We start from the raw sequence: 20,656 nt of genomic DNA on the forward strand, positions 1-20,656 counted from the left end.
TAAAAAAATTAATTTTGGAGCATTAAGTGTATTGACAAAACATATTGAATAAACTATGGATGGATAGAAGAACAAATAAATCTATCTTGGAAGAAGTGCAGTTAAAATATTCCTTAGAAGCAAGGATGTTTAGAAGTTGTCTCACATATACTCTGGACATGTTAACAGAAGGGACCACTGCTTGACCAGTTCCTTGACTAATACTGTTACCAGATTTTGGAGAAGGGCATCATACTTGGTAAAACAGAGGGTCAGCCAAAAAGAGTAAAACCCTCCACAAAATGGACCAACACAATGGCTGCAAGAATGGGCTCGCACATGGCAAGTTCTGTGAGGGTGTTTCAGTCTGATATACAAAGGTCAGGCTATGAGTGAAAACCAAGTTGGTGACACCAACAACAGTCACATAGATTTCTAAAGTAAGTAGCTCAAACACAAAATGAAAATTATTTTGTTTTGGAGGCAACCATCTCTTTTTTTAATATCAACTTTCATGATTTCCTTAAAATATTGCACCATTTCTGAATGTATTTCTTCACTTAGTTTTGCTTTCTTTATGCTTAGCTTTATTAACTTCTCATCATAAGCAGCAGATTTCTGTGACAGCAGATACAAAATTAAGAACCTGATTTTTATCTAATTTTTTTGTTTTAACATACCTTGAATGAAAATAATTTCTGACATAAGAAAAGATACTTTAATGTTTTAACTTCATATTAGAAATATAATTTGATTTTTATTTAAACTCTACCAATAAGTGGAGATACTCTGTATTTTCTTTTCCAAAAAGTTAGTATTTCACAGTGTTGTACACAAAGGAAAAAAATAACTCTTGGCACTTTACAATGAGATCTGCTTCTCTTAGTCTGACACTTAACACCCTTCTTGGGTTAGCTCAAATGTTCCATCTTTATCTCCAGTGCTTTCCTGCCCAATCATTCATTGCAGGCTCTGGTTCTGAACTATTCTCAGATGTATCTATGAAGGTCAACCAGATGCAGGGCTCTATCTCCCATCATTTGGCTCTGTTGGTGTAAAAATATGTGGTTAATTATTTAACCACACATTTACATAGTCGTACTTATATAGTACACTTGTTCTTATGTGCCAATGAAGCACTTGTGACTCAAAGTGACCCTATGTACAACAGCTCTGAACACTGCTCTATCCTGAGCCAACCTCATTGTCTCTGACACACCTACTCCCATTACCTTAATCACTGAGTCAATCCAAGGTCTTACTCGCTTGTGTTGTCATCCCCCTTCCAAGTATGATGTTCTTCTCCAAGGACAAACAATACATGCCAATTACTTTAGCCAATGTGACAACTACCCACTCAAAACCCAATGCTGCCAATTTGATAGTGAACTTCCACTGAGTTTCTGTAAACTTTCATGGGAGGAAACTGTCTGTATTTCTTCCCCGAGGCAGCTAGTGTATTCAAAGCACTACTATGCCACAAGGCATATATACCCCATTCCAAAAAAAGTGACCTGAGAAAATGTGGAAAATATTGAATAATACATTAATATCACATGCAAGCATGATCCTGCTGAAGATTATAAAAAAATGACTGGAAAGCACATCAATAGAGAATTGCCAGATATGCAGGCTGGGTTTAGAAGAGGCTGTGACACAAGGAACATTCTAGCCAATGTTAGATAGATCTTGGCTGAAAGCAGAGAGTACCAGAGGAATGTCTATCTGTGTTACATTGACTATGCAAAGGCATTTGACTGTGTAGATCACATCAAACTGTGGCTGACTTTGAGAAGAATGGGAATCCCAGAACACTTCACTGTGCTCATGTGAAATCTATATTTGGACCAGGAGGCAGTTGTCAGAATAGAACAAGGAAACATGTCATTGTTAAAAATCAGGAAAGATGTATGCTGGGCATGCATCCTAACTCCATACCTTTCCAATCTATATGGGGAACAGATCACCCAGGAGGCTGGGTTCTGTGAAGAGAAATGTGGCATCAGGATTGAAGGAAGACTCAACAACAACCTGCATTATGCAGATGACGACACAACATTGCATGTTGAAACTGAGGGCCTGAAGTATTTGCTGTAGAAGGTCAAGGACTGCAGCCTTCAATATGGACTAATGTTTAATATAAGAAAACAAAGATTCTTGCCACTAGGCAGCATCATGATAAATGGAGAAGAGATTAAGATTGTTAACAGCTTCAGTTTACTCGGCTCCACAATCAATGCTCTTGGTATCCACAGTCAGGAAATCAAAAGACTAATTGAATTAGGTTAATCTGCTGTTAAGGACCTGTCCAGTATACAGAAGAGCAATGATGTCAGTCTAGAGACTAAGGTACACCTGATCCAGGCTATGGTTGTTTACTATGCATCAAAGAAATCCCTAGCCCTAAGAGAGAGGCAAATTAAAACAACTATGAGATATCATTTCACCCCAGTCAAAATGGCAAAATTTAACAGAACAGCAAGCAACAAATGCTGGCGAGGTTGTGGAGAAACTGGAACCCTGATTCACTGTTGGTGGGAGTGTAAAATGGTGCAACCCCTGTGGAAAGCAGTATGGCGCTTTCTCAAAAAGTTGCAAATAGAGATACCATTTGACCCAGCAATTCCACTACTGGGAATACACCCTGAAGAGACCATAGCTGACATCCAAGCAGATATATGCACACCCATGTTTATTGCAGCTTTGTTCACAATAGCAAGGAGTTGGAAACAACCTAAGTGCCCATCAACAAACGAATGGCTAGAGAAGCTGTGGTATATTCGCACAATGGAATACTATGCTGCATTAAAAAACAAGGAACTCATGCAATATTATTCAAAATGGTTGACTCTGGAGAACATTATGCTGAGTGAAATATCCCAGTCACAAAAGGACAAATATTACATGATGCCACTGTTGTAGAATGGGACTGTCCTTGGGGTTGGGGAGAGACTGAGTAAGATGGGTTCAATAATGTATACTGCACTGAAACAGAGGAGGGAGAAAACTGTTTAAAAGAGATATATGACTAGGTATTTCTGTCATCACAGGAGACTAGAGCGAGGGCTACATGGTGGAGGGGATCTGGGGGAGGGTTTGTAAAACAATGAAAGACTCTTTTCTTTTACTGTTCCATAATTTTTGGACTCATGTACTTATAACTTGTTAGTCAAATTTGTGTCTTCTAGGTTGCAACACCCCCATGATACATCTTCAAGGATATGAACATGTACGGCCAAGCACAATCAATAAGAGTGCATCTGAATTCCAAAATCAGTCTCCATAATAGTCTATGTGTTTCCTACTGCCAAAGGGGCTCTTTAGAGTAGTGAGAGAAGATCTTCACCCTGAAACCCACAGCGTCCTTTTTCAGCAGGAAGTAGCTAAGAGAATACGCCATCCCCTTTTCATTATGACTCAGGGTGAAGTCTCTCTCAGGGAGGAGTGATAGGGAATGGCAAAGGACACACTGACAAAGAAGATTAATCAGAACTGGCTTTGACAAGCACTGTGGCATTTGGACAAGAACAAACTGGGAGGAGGGTAGAGAGAATAGTGTAACAATGAATGAATGGAAACCCAAAATCTCTGTAAATGTTTATGAAAATTAATAAAATATAATTATAGAAAAAAAACAAAACAAAACAAAAAACAAAAACAAAGAGCTGGACAATGGCTAAGGATGAAAGAAGAACCAATGCCTTTGAGTTGTGGTGCTGGAGAAGGGTATTGAATGTACTATGGACTGCTAAGAGAACAAATAGGCCCATCCTGGAGAAGGTGAAACCAGGCTGCTCCTTGGAGGCAAGGGTTCTGAGGTTCTATCTGACATACTTTGAGCATGTTACAAAAGTTTTAATAGATTATATATAGTTACAAATCCTTATATAACTGTATTTTTTAACAGTGGCCATGTTTTTATTCTGTCTGTTGTTAATTGCCATCTAGTTGGAATTGATTCACAGCTGACCTAGTGGATTTTCAGAGGCAGTAAATCATGTGGGAAGAGAGTGCCCATCTTTTTTCTATGGAGCTGCTGGTTAATTTGAATAGCCTACCTTAATGTTGGCAGCACAATTTTCTACTCAGTAGACTAACAGAGCTCCCCAAGTCTCAGCATAAGATAAATTTAAGGAGAAATATTTTCAAAGTAAAAAAAAATTAAAAGGCCATAACAAGTAGAAAAAGTATTACTTTCTCAGTGAACAAAAAAAAAAACCCTTTTTTTGTGCTTTGGGTCAAAACTGACATTTCTTTGCACATTCATTAAATCCATCTGAAATGCACCCATATGCAACTTTTCAAATGTCTCTGATTTTTTTTTTGAAGTAAAAATTTTCCCTTAATGCTAAGTGCTATGCAGCTTCAAAATATTTAAATGATCAATTCAAAAGAACCAAAATCTTTTGAATGCTACTTGGATCTAAATTCAAAACCACTCTTTTTTTTTTCAGTCTTACAAAATTGAGTGGGAGAAGTACCACTGAATTGAGTACATGTCAAGAGCAGTAGCTTCACTAGAATTAAGCAAATTCAGAATTATACTAGGACAGGGCATGCAACAGGTCAAAGTAACCAAACTGTAATACTTTGAAAATCCATGTTTTACAAGTGTTTTTGTAGTAAACCAAATTTAACGCTCCCCCCCTCCCAAGCTTTTCTCTCCTTTAGGGCCTAAATTTTTATCTCAAGGAGCTCTGATGTTGTTGTCTGTAGAGAGTTATGTTTTTAAAACAGAGGCCCCATCTTTCTTTTTTTCTTTTTTAATGGTTTAAAGACTTCAAATTTTATTAAGTGCTTTTATTTAATTTTTTAAAATTTACATTCATTCATTGTTGCACACTTTCCTCCCTGCCTACCTTTCCCCCTCATTGCTTTTCTCTTTGACAAGTTAAAAAAAAAAACAACAAACCTTGCATTTTTATACAATCCCCTCCCCCTCAGTCCACTCCACTATGCAGGTTTCATTCTGGACTCTTGTCACGCCCATAATACCTAATCTTATATTCCTCCTAAGCAATTTTCTCCCTCATCTGTTTCAATTCAGTTTGCATTATTTATCCCCTCTTAGTTTTCCCCCACCCCAATGTCAGTCTCAGTAGTACTATGCAGTATTTGCCCTTTTGTAACTGAGATAATCCACTCAGCATAATGTTCTCCAGGGTCACCCATTTTGTATAATATGTCATGAGTTCCTTGTTTTTTTCAATGCAGCATAATATTCCACTGTGTGAATATACCACAGCTTCGCTATCTTTTCATTTGTTGATGGGCACTTGAGTCGTTTCTAATCTTTGCAACACCTTTTACTGACTAAAACACTCCACAAAATAGGATTAGAGGGGAATTTCTTCAACATAGTAAAAAGTATATATGCAAACCCGAGAGCCAACATTGTTCTCGATGGAGAGAAATTAAAGACATTCCCTTTGAGAAAAGGAAGTAGTCAAGGATGCCCACTATCACCTCTACTATTCAATATTGTATTGGAAGTCTTAGAGATAGCAATAAGACAAGAGAAGAAATAAGAGGTATCCAAACTGGCAAAGAGAAGGTAAAATTATCTCTCTATGCAGATGATATGATAGTATACTTAGAAAACCCTAAAGATTCAGCAAGAAAACTACTGGACATAGTTGACCAAATAAACAAAGTCTGGCAGGATATGAGGCCTACTCTTTCTAGAGATTTGAACCCACATGCTTCCCGAAGGGAGAAAGATGGGCAATCTTCTCCTAGGCTATTTACATTCTCTGAACATTCACTGGAGGGTCAGATAGGAGTCAGTTTAGGTCTGATGGCAAATGAATTGAGTTGTTGAGCTGATACATTAATTGAAATAATAAAAAAATGCAAGCTATTGACTGCTTGTGTTAATACCATAAATGAAGTAAAACTTTAGGTTCCATGATTTTGCAGGGAGAAGTTTAGTTTTTAAGCTGAAGCTTGGTTAAAGAGGGCAGAAATCAACAACCCCCACAGCTGGTCTCCTCTTCACATCTTCTCAATAGGAGTCATTTCAGGCTTCAACTCTAGAACCTTTTAGAATATTGCTAAGTGATTTTTACCAACTCACTCACTGCTATCTAGTTGATCCTCACTCACGGCGACCCTCTATTGGATTTCCAAGGCCATAAAACTTTACCAAGAGGGGAGTGATTGCCTACCTTTCCTCCTCAGAGTCACTGGTGGATGCTGCTAGAGACATGCTTTGGACTATGCCACCGGAGATGCAGGCCTAACTGTGGACGTTACTAAGGAAACACCAGCTTACTACAACTTTTCAGGACATTCTTATTAGGCCTATGTGCTTGCTATACTAGACATCTGTTTGCTTACTTTCTGAAAACTGAGTCTTCCCTCCTCATAACCTTTGCCTGTGATAATTTTTCTCTGCCTGGAATCCCCTCTTGTCTGACTCTGACTCAGAGTGCCAAATCAAGTGCAGTTTTCCCCCTAATAATTCCTCTTTTTTTGTAGTGTTGTAAATATTCTCAGACCCCAGCTCTGTGCTCCTGTAGCACTTGCGTGTCTCTCCAGCACTCCATCCTCTTCTGGCCAAACTCCTCTGGATGTGAGCATTTGACTCTCCCTCATGCTGTTAATATGGAAGAGGCACATCTTGCATCTACATCTTACATCTGGTAGCTGAAGGTAGGAGTTCTGTTTGCATTGTCCATAAGGGAGTTGTGCTTTTAGCCCAAAGGCTGTTCTCTGGCAGCTCGAATCTACCAGATGCCCCACAGGAGAAAAGTGGACATTCCACTCCCATAGATTTTCTAGATTTACAGCTTTTTTTCTAGATTTAGAGCTTAGGGTTCACTCTCAGTCAATTCCAACTTGCTGGCAATGAGTGAGTTTATGACAGTTGGTGAAAGTATTGCTAAATGAATTTCCTTTTCACTTATGAGTATTGGCAGATATTGTAAATAATACACAATATTCTCAGATCTAACAAAATGAAAAACAATGAATTTTAACTTTGATCAAACTTAACAAGAAAAACCAAATTTGATTATATCTAATTGACTTTGTTTCAAAAAGAAGGAACCAAAGCAAATTAAATCTGCTATTGGGTTGATTCTGACTCAAGGTGCCCTTCCATTGGATTGTCACCGCTGTATATCTTTATGTTAGGAGCCTGCCCTTCTATCGCCTACAAAGTGGAGTGGCTGATGCATTCTAGCTGTTAACCTTTCAATTAGCAATGCAACAGGTAACCCACTATGTCACTTTGTTGTTGTTGTGCCATTGAGATAGCACTGACTCATAGCTGAGCCTCCAGTGAGCTTTCAGTGGTAGTAAGTCACACAGGAGTGGGGGGGTCTGCTTACATTTCTCTCTCAGAGTTTCTGATAGATTTGAACTACCTCTCTTTGGGTTGGCAGCACCACTTCTTACCAGTAGGCCACCAGAGCTGCCTATGTCACGTGGGATCCTTAGAAAGAAAAGGCAAATCCAAACTGAATCATTGCTGTCAAGTTGACTCCAATTTACAGTCAATGTACAGAACAGAATATATCTGTCTGACAATGTTTCTCAGGCTGCAAATCTTTGCAGAAAACTTACTGTGGACAAGTCAGAATCAACTCTCCACTGGATTTTTGGAGGTTGCCAATTGCACAGGAAAAGACTATCTTTTTGCCAAGGAGCCACTTGTGGATTAGAAATGTCAGAGGGGTGTTACTTTGAGGGACAACTCCATATGACTGCACCACCAGAGATCCTTGCTCATTGTACTTACTAGTTTTGGGATTTCAAAACCATGTATACTGTTAACACGGTATGAAATATTTCTCCTACACACAGAATTCCACGTTTTGTTATAATTAGCTTCTCAAAGGTCTGTTCTCCTAAGAGAAGGTCATCTTGTAAGCCATCTGCTAAAATGTAATTTGCCATTTTTTTGAGAAAAATAATCCTTTATTATATAAAATGTGACTATGAAATTTTCTAAATGAAATTTTATGGCAATTACATTTTATAATGAGCAGATTTAGAAATATTACTCATTCATTGACTTAGTAGGCTAGTTGGTGAATGAGTAACAAGCTCATTCAGAAAGGTAACAAGCTCATTTATTATAAGGATTCTTCTAATGAGTTCAGAAATCCTCTAACAAAGATAATAATGAAAGGAAACCTTAATATACTCAGTGGATATGTGCAGTGCACAACACCATAGGGCCAGGAAGCTCTTTCTCAACCTGGCTTATGCAAGTTCTTCTGTAACTATTTAGGTCTCCTGATTCATCAGAATTTGAATAAAGATTATTTACTATTTCTGGAACCTTAATATGAAAATTAAATCCTCAATGTCTTTAATGAGAAACAAAATACAAAATAGTAATAATAACTACACTGTTCAGCCAATACAGAATTATGTGATCAACAAAAGCAATGCCTGCTTTCAGATCCAGGGCTTGATGGATTTTGTTTTAGATGTGACAGATTTGTTGAACAAAGCTTACAAATGCCATCTTCCTCTCCACCCACCATTACTCTCATCCAGCACAGAAAGGCACACACAGACACACACAGAGTCATCCCTACAAACTGGCCCCATTTGACTGTTAACACACATCAGCTCTAGGTCACCACGCTTTTCTGAGGGAAACAGACTCTCTTGAGTACTCCTTTCTTCTCTGTATACATTGCCTTACAAGTAATAGTACCGAGGTTTTCAGTGCTTACAATGTTCCCTAGGTGTATATCAGTTGAGCAGGAGAGGGAAAAAAATATCTGGAAGTTTATTATTTTTTCACCAATATATTTGACACCACCTTTGGAGTGCGAACAAAAGGTACACTGTCAAGCGGACAGACCTGGACAAAATGTTACTGTTTGTTCCTCACGAGCACAGAGGTATATTTAAGCAAAGAAAGACATTCCACCACTCTCCAGGGACTTCTTCCTTCAGCTGAATTATAGCAGCACGTTCACACCACTGTGGCTCAGGCTTGTGTTGGAATTGAAAATGGAGACTTCTATCTACTGCTTAAATACCACAGCTATAAAAATTCATATTAGGTTGGAAACTGGTTTATTGGGAAATTATGTGAGTATACATTAAATTACCAGTAGAAGACATGAAAATAAGAAATGTGCTTGTTTGACAGATTCTATACTTATACAATAAAGCCTCAAAGCCGCCAGAAGTCACCTGGCTCGGGATTATGTTTCCCTGACATTCATGAAGCTTTTGGCAAACATGGGCCAAGTTTCGAGCAAGGCTGGGTAGAATACTTCTTTCATGCAGAACCTGTGTGAAACTCAGTGGCCTTGGCTGGGTTTCACCTTGAGTTTCACATTGAAACAGTTCAAAGTTTCAAAGTAAAATTAAGGGGTGAAGAGAAATAGATTAAAAACAAAGGGGGGAGTGAAGAAAAGGACAGATAAGGAATGGCTTGTGTACCAAGGGAATGATTGTCTATCACCTTCCAATTCCATTCCATCCTTGTGCCTTTTGACTCTGGGGATAAAATTGTCTTTAGCTATAAAAGTGTGCTTAGTATCTTCAGATCTAGGCTTCCCGGTACTGAACTGGGAGAATCATTATAGATCCTCAAATGCTGGAAAACTTGCTCAAAATAGCTGGGGGAGCTAAAAATACGATGATTCATGTGCTCCCTAAAGCAGATTTGATGGGACAAGGAAAGTCAGTCATTAAATATAGAGGTTTGGAAGTAAAACATTAAGGCTGAGATTTAGAGGGCTTCCTATTGTTAATCCAAATTCTCAGGGATCAAATTGCATGTGCTCCTAATATGGAGAGGCCTTTCTGAAAACTGTGCCCCTTAGGAAAAAAAAAACGTGTCCTATGCCCACAGTCTTTCTTCTTAGCAAGGTGCAGGGGTCAGGGAACAGACTGCGTCAGCTCCTCTGTTCCAAGCAGCCAAGGTCCTTGACTGGGATTGAAGCAGTCTCCTGACAGGATTAGGCTCATTCTATTCCTAACGCTCAACACAACAAGTATGGACAGTTGGACAAGAGCCATCAAGCTTGGTATCTGAGGACTTCAGAAACACTTCTCAGAAATATGGTTGGTGTGGGGAAAAATAAGGATAGCAAATGTAATTTGCACATGAGTTCTTCATAAAACAGAATATTTTAAAGTCAATTGAATGGCTAAAAAGTGCTACATTTTGCCTGTCTTTGGAAATACAGCTTTCATTTCTTTTTCTTCCTTATCTCTCACACAATAGCCCCTCATTTATATAGCAGACTTTTTGGCTACTGAATTTTTCTTTCTGGCTATCCTTTAACTTAATTTTTCTTTGCTTGCTCTCTCCCTTGCACACACTCTCTCTCTCTCATTAGTTACCCAGAAGATCATAGTATATTTAAAAATGCATGTTTTGTTTTGAAATATGTTCTGTGATATTTGGGAAAAAATCTGGAAATTCCAAAGGCTTCAGTACTGATATTAGAGAAAGCATGAGTGAGGCCTCACATGGTCATCATGCAGGAGGACATGCAGGTGAAGGGTTGATATAATTTGGTTTGCGCACTGTCATTTGCTACTTGCTTTTAGACATCTGCTCAGAGTGGAGCAACAAGTTGTCATAAAGTCTATATAACGCAAGAATCTTGCCATAAAACTAGCTTGTCCTTTCAGTTAGGGGCAATTTTAGTAAAATTTAGTAAAATCTAAAATTACAGCTGTGAAAAGATTCAAAGCCCCACTAAATTGTTAAAAGGAAATGTTATCAAAGCATTAACCACCTCTCCCCCAAAAAGGCTGAGAAAACTCTTTATTGAATGTAGTAAATACCCACAATCAAAGTAAATGCTGTGTTTTGAAGTTAAAGTCCACAGATCAAAGTACTCTGCAAAATGTCAAGAGTAAGAATAAGGAGGAGGAGAGAGCAGAGGCACAGAAGATTATAATGTCACATCAGAGAAATCTGGCAGTGGCTGTCCCTAGCAAAAGACAAACAGTTGAAGTGTTCCCAAAAAATAATAATAATAGGAATACAAAATCAGTCACCTAAACTACAGCAGGAACATATGCCAAGTGGGGGGAAAGTCCTAATTTCAAAGTAGCAATTAATAAACTCATAAAAGAGAGAACAAAATCTATTACAGCTATCTCATTATCCTAAAAAATAACTATATGTATATATCTTTCCTTAACTCAGGGGGATGCATCTCCTTATTTTTATAAATGTTCTTAGAAAGTTAAAAATAAGTAACCAGTCTAAACAACTAAATTATGATGTCTGAAAGGTCCCCTTACTGGCCTGACAATCAGGCTTAATTGGAGTTCTGATCCACTGCTCAGCCACACTGGTCTGTACAGGTCAGTACTATAGCGAGCTTTAAACAACGCTTAAGACTTCAATCACCAAAGTCCACGAATGCGATTGCTGTCCTGGGACACAACTTTCACCTGGAAATTGCTGGCAGCCCCAGTTTATTTTAACTATAAATAAGTTATTTTAAAACATTAGTCACAAACATATCATATACCAATTAAATAATTCGAGAATAAAAAACTCTTACCTACCAGGCAGCTGACTTCAAAAGTTGCTCTCAACAGAGGAAGTAGGAGTCAGTGGCCTTTCACATGGAGAGATTGTTTATTTAGCCCTTTTTAAAAGGTCTTGAACTCCAAAGGTTTAAGATTAAGTCCCATCCAAGTATCTGAAGGGGGAAAAACGCAAGAGAGAAGGCAAATAAGAGAGGGAAAGAATCCCAGCTGCTGGGTGGTGCTACTGGTCTGAGAGCATTTGAGCTATTTTCAGCCCAACAGCAGCCGGAGTTGTCTGCAATGGGATGAAAACGCAGCGCCAAATCACCCCCCTCCCTACAACCTATGAAGGAAAAAAAAAAAAAGAACAACAAATCCAGAAACCAGGAAACCCAGAACAACTTGGTTCATTGTGCAAATATTCATTTAAATTTTGTGGGAACACTGCCAGCACTACTGAAAACAAAACAAAAAACCAAAACCCCAGACAAAACGTTAAAACTTTACTGGAATCTTAAAGAAACATAGCTTCTGTCCAGCATGTTCAAATTTTCAAAATGATTCATTCATTGAAAATGATCTGTTATGCTAATGCCCACCCAGGGGTGAAGACTTCTCTTCTGGTACTTATTTGCTTGTCTAAATGGGCCTTTTAAATGACTTCTGCTCTCTTGTTGGAATGCCTATCATCAGCCTACTCTTCTTAAGATGAAAGACAACTGGTTACTTCTAGCATGCACCCAAATTTCCAGTTTCATCAACTATGCTATTTTTGAAAGCTACTGGGTTGAGCTGTTGACAGTACTTATCTTTTGGCAGAGACTGGGGACCACTCAGTGACAAGATGCAGCCAGACAGATTCCCCGGTCAGCCTCCACAGGCCGATGAAGAAACAATTTAGATTGTGTCCCCAAGGATGACCAGCAAACGTTGCGCTTTTACTTGTCTTGTAGAATTAAAACCTTAAAGTTGTATTCGTTCATTCATTTATCCTCGGACATGTTCATTCATACTTTTTTTCTTTGTTCATTCATTAACTCCTCAAACAAAAGTCCACATCTACTGAATGCCAAGCACTTACTCCTTGGAGAATGCAAACTCACAACCAAAAAAACCCTCAAACTCCTTGCCCTCTGGCCTACACTGACTCACAGATGAACATCCAAAGGATTTTCAGAGGCTGTAAATCTCATGGTAGGAAACTGCTCATCTTTCTCCTTGAAGTTATTAGTGGATTAGAACTGCCAGAGAAGTGCCACCTTCGGGTTAGCAAGCTGGTTTACGGCCATAATAATTGATGAGAACAAAATTTATGACAAACTTTTCCAGTCTCTTTTTAAGATAGTGAAAGTATCTATGTAAGCCTTATCTTGAGATTGAGATCTCTTTCCATCAATGACGACCACAAGGAAGAACTACAAGTCACACCAGCTCTTGGCTTCCATCAACACCCTAAAAAGGAAATCTTACTTTTCGCCAAGGAAACACTTTAAAAAAAAAAATAAGTAAAAACCTTCATTTCAGCATCCTAATTCTATATCCTAACATAACAGAGAAAACCCTCATTGCAATTAGAAAGTATTGCTGAGGAGTTCTGCCTCAGGTGAATATAATTCTTTCATCATGTTGTTGTTAAGTGCCTTCAAGTTGTAGACGACTCAGAGCAACCCTATGAGTGAAAGACCTGAGCAATTGTATAATTTTCATGGTTTTTTCAAGTTCATAGAGTTTCTGGAGGCAAGCTATTTCAGAAGTGGATGCCACACCTGCTTCCAAACTTGTTTTAATCAGGGAGCTTCACCAAACACTCACTGCCCACCGTGGGTAACCATTATCGCATTTGACACATCACTGTCACAGTGTTTAGCATCACAGCAGCCATGAGTTACTTCTGTACAGCAAATGGACAGACCAGTGCTATATCACTTAGAAGAATGTTTGACCGAAAGTAATTAAAACCAGGCCATAGAGAAAAACAAACACCTGGAAATATCTTCTGATTACCAGGGAGTTTGGTTGCAAGATATTCTACTACCAAGTTCCAGTTTTCCTTTATAATTACAGTATGATACTACAAATGATTACTGAAAATACTGAAGGTTATGTATGCCATGAAGAAGTGTTACATACCTATGTTATTTAACAGATAGGGAGCTCTGACAGCTGAGTGGGAAAAGATTTGTGCTGTCAACTCAAAAGCAGGCAGTTTGAATCCACCAGTGGGTCTGAGAAAGAAAGAAATATCTTCCTTTGTGATTTGTTGTTGTTGTTGTTGTTGTTAGGTAACAAACAGATCTGAACCCTGTACTATCCTATGCCATACTTATCATCCCTACACTCTTAAGTTCATTGCCGGGTACACTGTGCCAATTTATCTTTCAAGTCTTTGAAAACCAGCTGGCAGATCAGCTATCAGTCAATTATTAGAACACAAGAACAATAGCAGATAAAGAATGAGATCTTTCAACTTAATGTTGTTGTTGTTGTTGTTGTTGTGTGCCGTCAAGTTGCTTGGGACTCATAGCGACATGTACAACAGCCTTAAATCCTGCTCTGTCCTGGCCAATCTCACGATTACCCCAGTCACTGAATCAATCCACCTCATAGAGGGTCTTCCCCTCCTGCGCTGTCCCTCCACCATCCCAAGCATGACATTTTTCTCCAAGGACCGGCCCCTCCTTGCAACATATATATTAAATATTAAAGCTTTATATTTTTTTAAAAATGAATTATACAATCTAGATTTTGAATATTTGCTTAATCTAATACACACACACACACACAAACACACACACATATATATTTGTTGTTGTTGTTATATGCTGTCGAATTGTCTGCGACTCATAGCGACTCTATATACAGTAGTCTTAAACCCTTCTCTATCCAGTGCCAATCTTACTATCTCTGCCATCCTTACCCCCATTAACCCAGTAGCTGAATAAATCCATCTCATCGAGGGTCTTCCTCTCCTGAGCTGTGCCTCCCTCCTTCCAAGGATGATGTCACTCTCTGAGGTCCCTCTTTGTAACATGTCCAAAGTATGTCAGACAAAAAAGCTTCATTATCCTTGCCTCCAAGGAGCATCCCGATTTAACTCTCTCCAGGACAAATCTGTTCATTCTCTTAGCAGTCCATGGTATATTCAATACTATTCTCCAACACCACAGCTCAAATACATTGATTCTCCTTCTATCATCCCTAGTCATTGTCCAGCTCTCTGATGCATAGGAATTGCTTGCAAGGACCATAGCCTGTACCAGGTGTACCTTAGTTTTCAGACTGACATCATTGCTCTTCAGTTCTTTGGAAAGGTTTCTGACAGTAGACTTTCCCAACGAAAAAACGTTTTATTTCCTGGCTGCTGGTGCCAAGTGTTGATTGTGGAGTCAAGCACACTGAAGCTGTTAACAGGCTCAATCTCTTCACAATCTATTATGATGCTTTCAATCAGCCCAGTGCTGAGAATCTTTGTTTCCTTGTTGTTGAGCTTCAATCTATATTGAAGGCTGCAGTCCTTGACCCTCTGCAGCAAGCACTTCAGGTCCTCCTCAGTTTCAGCAGGCAGGGTTTTGTCATCTGCACAACGCAGATTGTTGGTGAGTCTTCCTCCAACCCTGATGCCACATTTCTCCTCATAGAGCCCAGCCTTATTATATGTGTGTGTATATGTGTGTGTGTGTGTGTATACACATAAACATCAGTTTCTAAAAATTCAAATAAAGTATGATTAAAGTGCCCCAATATAAATACACATGAAGTTTGAGTTTAAAAATAATTTAAAGTTTGTTCTGTTTATTTATATTAAATGGTTACATTTTAATGTCTTTAGTGATAGACCACTTGACTGTATGCTATTTATTTTACTTGGACACAATGTTAGATGTTAATTATACTGGTAAATCTGGAAGAGTTTCAGATAGATAACTTTTTTCAAAATATTGTTTTACTTTTCCCTGAAAATTGTATTTCCCTGAAATAGTTCATGATAAAAAAGAAAAGGCATTTTAAAATTGGCCTTCCTTGAGAAATTATGGCACTTAACCAAGCAAATAAAGATTAACTATTTGACTGCTAAGTCAACCATTATTTTTTAATGCTAACTACCTGCACTTCACGTCATTACTAGGGAAAGCCTGTTGCTTCATGCTTAGCTATTAAGATTATATTATGTTGAAATTTGTGCTTGAAAGAACAGGTTATTCCCCAGATAGCAACATTCATTTAAAAGGACTTTTAATCCTGCCATGTGATTTGCCAAGGTCTCCTTTGTTCCCCAAAGATCCCAATTGTCTTAGCAGCTTGAAAATAAGTACCTTTTAACAGGTTTGTGTCACAGGCTTGTGCAATTTGGACTTTAAGCATATTTTAAAAGGCTAAAACAAACAATTTCACTAAACCCTCAAACTCATTGCCATTGAGTCAAGTCCAATTTATGACAACACCATATGTATGCTACAGGCAACAGAGTAGAAGTGCTCCATAAGTTTTCTTGGCTATAATATATTTTCTGAGGCTCTGTTGAGTAAGTTCAAAGCATCAAACTTGAGTTGAGTAGTCCAACTGGAACGAGGAGGTTGAACTTTAACTAGTAGTACTTACTCAAATACTCCAGATTGAACTTTTTTTAGGCTCAGTAGCATGCTCAGGTTTATTTGTTTTCAAAGCATGCCTTGATCATCTCTATTCTATTCTATTAATAGTGAAGAACTTCTACTGTTCAGATTTTTTTTTTTTAAATAATGTCTATATTTATAATTTGATTCTTGGGGCAATGACTTAATATTTTCCTCATTTTTTATAGTGTATTTATGTTTTTTTGCTCTTTTTGCTATTCATATTTTTTTCAGTATATAAGTTATTGATGTTGTTATGTGCCATCGAGCCACTTGCAACTCATAGTGACCCTATATACAACTCTGAACCCTGCTTTATCTTGAGCCAACTTCATTGTCTCTGACACATCTGCCCCCATTACCCCAGTCACTGAGTCAATCTATCTCATGCAGAGATTTCCTCTCTTGCGTTGTCCCTCCACCCTCCCAAGCATGATGTCCTTCTCTAAGAACTGGTTCCTCCTTGAAACATGCCCAAAATATGTCAGATGAAGCTTCAAAATCCTTGCCTCCAAGGAGCAGACTGTTTTCCCCTTCTCCAGGACAAACCAGTTTGTTCTCCTATCAGTCCATGGTATATTCAATAACCTTCTTCAGCACTACAACAGAATGGCATCAGTTCCTCTTCTGTAATCCTTGGTTAATGTCCAGCTCTCTGATGCATAGCAAGTAATTGCAAAGACCATGGCTTGGATCAGGTGCACCTTAATCTCTAAACTGACATCGTTGCTTTTCAGTATTCTGTAGAGTTCCCTTACAGCAGATTTTCCCAGTACAATTTGTCTTTTGATTTCATGGCTGCTGGTATCAAAAGCCAAGCAAGCTGGCGCTGATAACAATCTCAATCTCTTTACACATATCCAGTAATTGATAAGAATGACAATGAATGGCAGTGTAATACTACCCTTGACCAACATATATTTCTATCACTGTTAACTCACCCAGTCCTCCTCTCCCCAACTTAGTTATTTATACATTTAACTACAATGAGTATTGGTGTACAGGCTTTGCTTTCAAATCTTTTGATTATACACTTGGAAGGGGACTTGCTATGCATTAAGTAATTCTGTTCTTAAGAATTACCACTTTATATTTCACAGTAACTGTACCATTTTTCATTCTCATTAGTAATGAGTTGTTGTTGCTATGTGCCATCAAGTCTCCTGTGACTCATAACGACTCATAACAGCTCTGAACCCTGCCCTGTCCTGAGCCATTCTCATTGATTCCAACAAACCAACCCCCGTTGTCCCAGTTACTGTATAAATCCATCTCATCTGGGGTCTTCCTCAACCCTTCTTCAAGGACTGGTCTCTCTGGTCATGCCTAAAGTACTGAGACAGAGCATCAAAAATCTAGCCTCCAAGGAGAAACTTGATGTCACCCTCTCCAAGACAGACCTATTTGTAGTAATGGGGATGGATTCCAATTTCCCATGTCTTCATCAACATTTGTCACTCTCTGTCTCTCTTTTGAAACAAATTTTGTTTTTGCAAACAACAAACGTTGGTGAGATTGCAGAGAAACTGGAAGACTTATTCACCGTTGCTGGGAGTGTAAAATGGTGTAACCATTATGGAAGGCAGTATGTCGCTTTCTCAAAAAGTAGGAAATAGAAATACCATTTGACCCAGCAATTCCACTACTGGAAATACACCCTAAAGAAACCAGAACTGCCCCCTCCCAAAGCAGATATATGCTAACCCATGTTTATTGTGGCTTTGTTCACAATAGCAAAGAGTTGGAAACAACCCAAGTGGCCCTCAACAAACAAATGGATAGAGAAGCTGTGGTATATTCACTTAATGGAATATTATGTTGCATTGAAAAATAAAGAACTCATAAAATATTATACAAAATGGGTGACCTTGGAGGACACTATGCTGAGTGAAATATCTCAGTCACAAAAGGACAAATACTGCTTTGTGTCACTATTATAAAGCAGGATTGACATCAGGGTTGGTGGCAAACTAAAAGGGATAAATAATGTATACTGCATTAAAACAGATGAGGGAGAGAACAGTTTAGGAGGAATGTATGATTAGGTATTATTGTCATGACAAGAGTCCAAAATGAAAGCTGTACAGTGCAGTGGACTAAGGGGGGATTGTAGAATAATAAAAGATTTTTTTTTTTTACTTTTCAAAGAGTAAAGTGAACTGGGGGGAGGGGTGCGCAGGGCGGAAAATGTGCAACAATGAATGAATAGAAATCCAAAGTCTCTGTAAACTTTCATTAAAATAAAAAAAACCCACCACACCAAATTCATTTGAATGTCTCCTTGTTGAATCTTAAGGTCTATCAAAGGCTTTTTCCATTTAATGAATGGTTGTCTGTATAGTGTTAAGCTGTAAAAGTTGGAAACTTATTTTGATCATTAGTTTCTTGTTGGAACTCTGGCGGCCTAGTGGTAAGAAGCTGCGCTGCAATTCCAAAAGTGCTTGGTTCAAGTCCACAGCTCTCGGCAGGAGGAGAATAGGCAGTCGTCTCCGATGCAATTAACTGCCTCTGAAAACCTACCAAAGAGTCAGTTGTGGGGTGGCTCTGATTTGACTGCATACAACAATGATGGTGGATATACAATTTCTGAAGAAATTCTCCCTCGGTTTGTATTTCCAGGGTTTTTGTGACATCTTTCGATTAGTGAAAGTTTTAACTTCTATGAAGTAGTACTTAATGATTTTGTCTTTTGGTGTTTAGCTTTTGTTATATATTAGATAATCCATTATTGAAAGCTAGGCCTAGTAATGTTGCTTTTGCTTTTACGTCTAAGAATTTTATAGTTTTAGTTTGTGCATTTAGGTCTTTACTACATTTTTGTTTATTTTTTATATGATATGAGTCCTGCTCCCTGTGTTCTTGATATTTTTGCACAGGAAACTAAATTTTCCAAGCACCATTTATTGAAAATACTCTAATTTTTCTATCCAATAGAAGTATCACCCTTTCTTAAAAAAAATCAGTTGGTCACAGATAGGTTTTATTTCTGGACTCAATTTTATTCCATTGGTTTACATATGTTTTGTTATATTAGTATCAAAGTGCTTTGGGTACTGTAGTTTGTAGTATGTTTCAAATGCAGGAACTATAAGTTTTCCTTCTTTTATTATTTTCTTTTAACATTATTTTTGTTATTATGGACTAAAGTTACATGAAGTTTAGAATTAGTTTCTCCATTTCTGTAAGAAAGGTTATTGGGATTTTGAATGATATTGAATTGAATCTATAAAGTGCTTTGAGTAGTACTGACATTTTAATAATATTAGGTTTTCTAGCATAAGCTTTCTTTTTCATCTTTTTGAACAATATCTTGTCTATCACTGTACTACTCTGAATGTGCCCGATCTCATAAGATAAACAGGTCAGTCCTGGTTAGTATTTGGAAAGGGGAGCAATATCTTATAATATTAACTGCATAAGCCTTCATATTTCTGATTGAATTTACTCTTAAGAATTGTATTCTCTAAGATGCTTTTGTAAATGGAATTGCTTTCCTAGTTTTCCTTTCAAATTTCTCCTTCCTGGTGCGTAGAAATCCAATTGATCTTTGTTTATTGACATTGTGCCATGTAGCTTTGATAAATTACTAATTCTAAAAAGTTTTCTTAGGAAATTGTTAGACATACAGAATCCTTGATCTACTGAATCAGCATCTGCTTTTTGACAAGATTCTCAGTTTACCAATGTGTACATTTTAATTTTTAAGAAAAATTATAGTGTCTCTGAAAATCTGGATGCATTGAGAATCAGCTAATGAACTTTAAAAATTTACAGTACCCATAGAGATTTTGGGTTAATCCATGTCAGAGAGAAACAGGCAATGACCTATTGAAAAGTTCTTCCAGGGAAAACAAGAATTGAGAATCTTATGGATAATAGGACTGTCTGGGTATAGAAAAGCCAGGATGTGAAAATGATAAATTGATCCTAGTGGTGGGCAATGTTTAGGGATTTTTCGGGTGCTAGGAAGACAGGACAAAAAAGAAGAATGCCTATATTTGAGTTTCATTGATTATGCAATTAAATTTGACTGTGTGGATCATAATAAATTATGGTAACATTGAAAAGGATGGGAATCCCAGAAAACCTAATTATGTTCATAAGAAGCCTATACTTAGACCAGGAAGCTGTTGTCCAAACAAAGTGGGCAAACACTGCATGGTTTAAAATCAGAAAAGATGTGTGTCAGGGTTGTATCCTTTTTCTTTATCTCTTCAACCTTTACATTGAGCAAATCTTACAAGAAGTTGGACTCTATGAAGAAGAATGTGTGATCAGGATCAGAGAAAGACTCATCAACAATGACACAACCTTGCTTGTTCTAAGTAAGGAGGAATTGAAACATTTGCTGCAGAAGATCAAAGACAATAGCATTCAATATTGACTGCATTTCAAAATCAAGAAGAAAAAAAACACCCCTTACTACTGGACCAATAAGCAACATTACAATGTTATTGTTATGTGCTGTCAAATTGCCTGCAACGAATAGTGACCCTATGTGCAACAGCCTTAAACCCTGCTCTAGCCCATGCCAATCTTATTGTCTCTGACACAATTACTCCCATTGCCCCAGTCACTGAATCAATCCATCT

General features: G+C 37.9%; 1 protein-coding gene across 1 annotated transcript in view; it reads right to left on the minus strand.

The window, feature by feature from the left end:
* SORBS2 (sorbin and SH3 domain containing 2) overlaps positions 1-11,624 on the minus strand; it is a 252,030-nt gene extending 240,406 nt beyond the window's left edge. Inside the window, exon 1 of the mRNA XM_006882251.1 lies at positions 11,484-11,624. The gene's annotated coding sequence lies outside the window, so the exon portion shown is untranslated. The remainder of the gene's footprint in view (positions 1-11,483) is intronic.
* Between the last annotated feature and the right edge of the window lie 9,032 nt (positions 11,625-20,656).

The sequence above is a fragment of the Elephantulus edwardii genome, unplaced genomic scaffold, assembly GCF_000299155.1.
Source record: "Elephantulus edwardii isolate Elephantulus edwardi_28Jun2011 unplaced genomic scaffold, EleEdw1.0 scaffold00018, whole genome shotgun sequence".
NCBI lineage: Eukaryota > Metazoa > Chordata > Mammalia > Macroscelidea > Macroscelididae > Elephantulus > Elephantulus edwardii.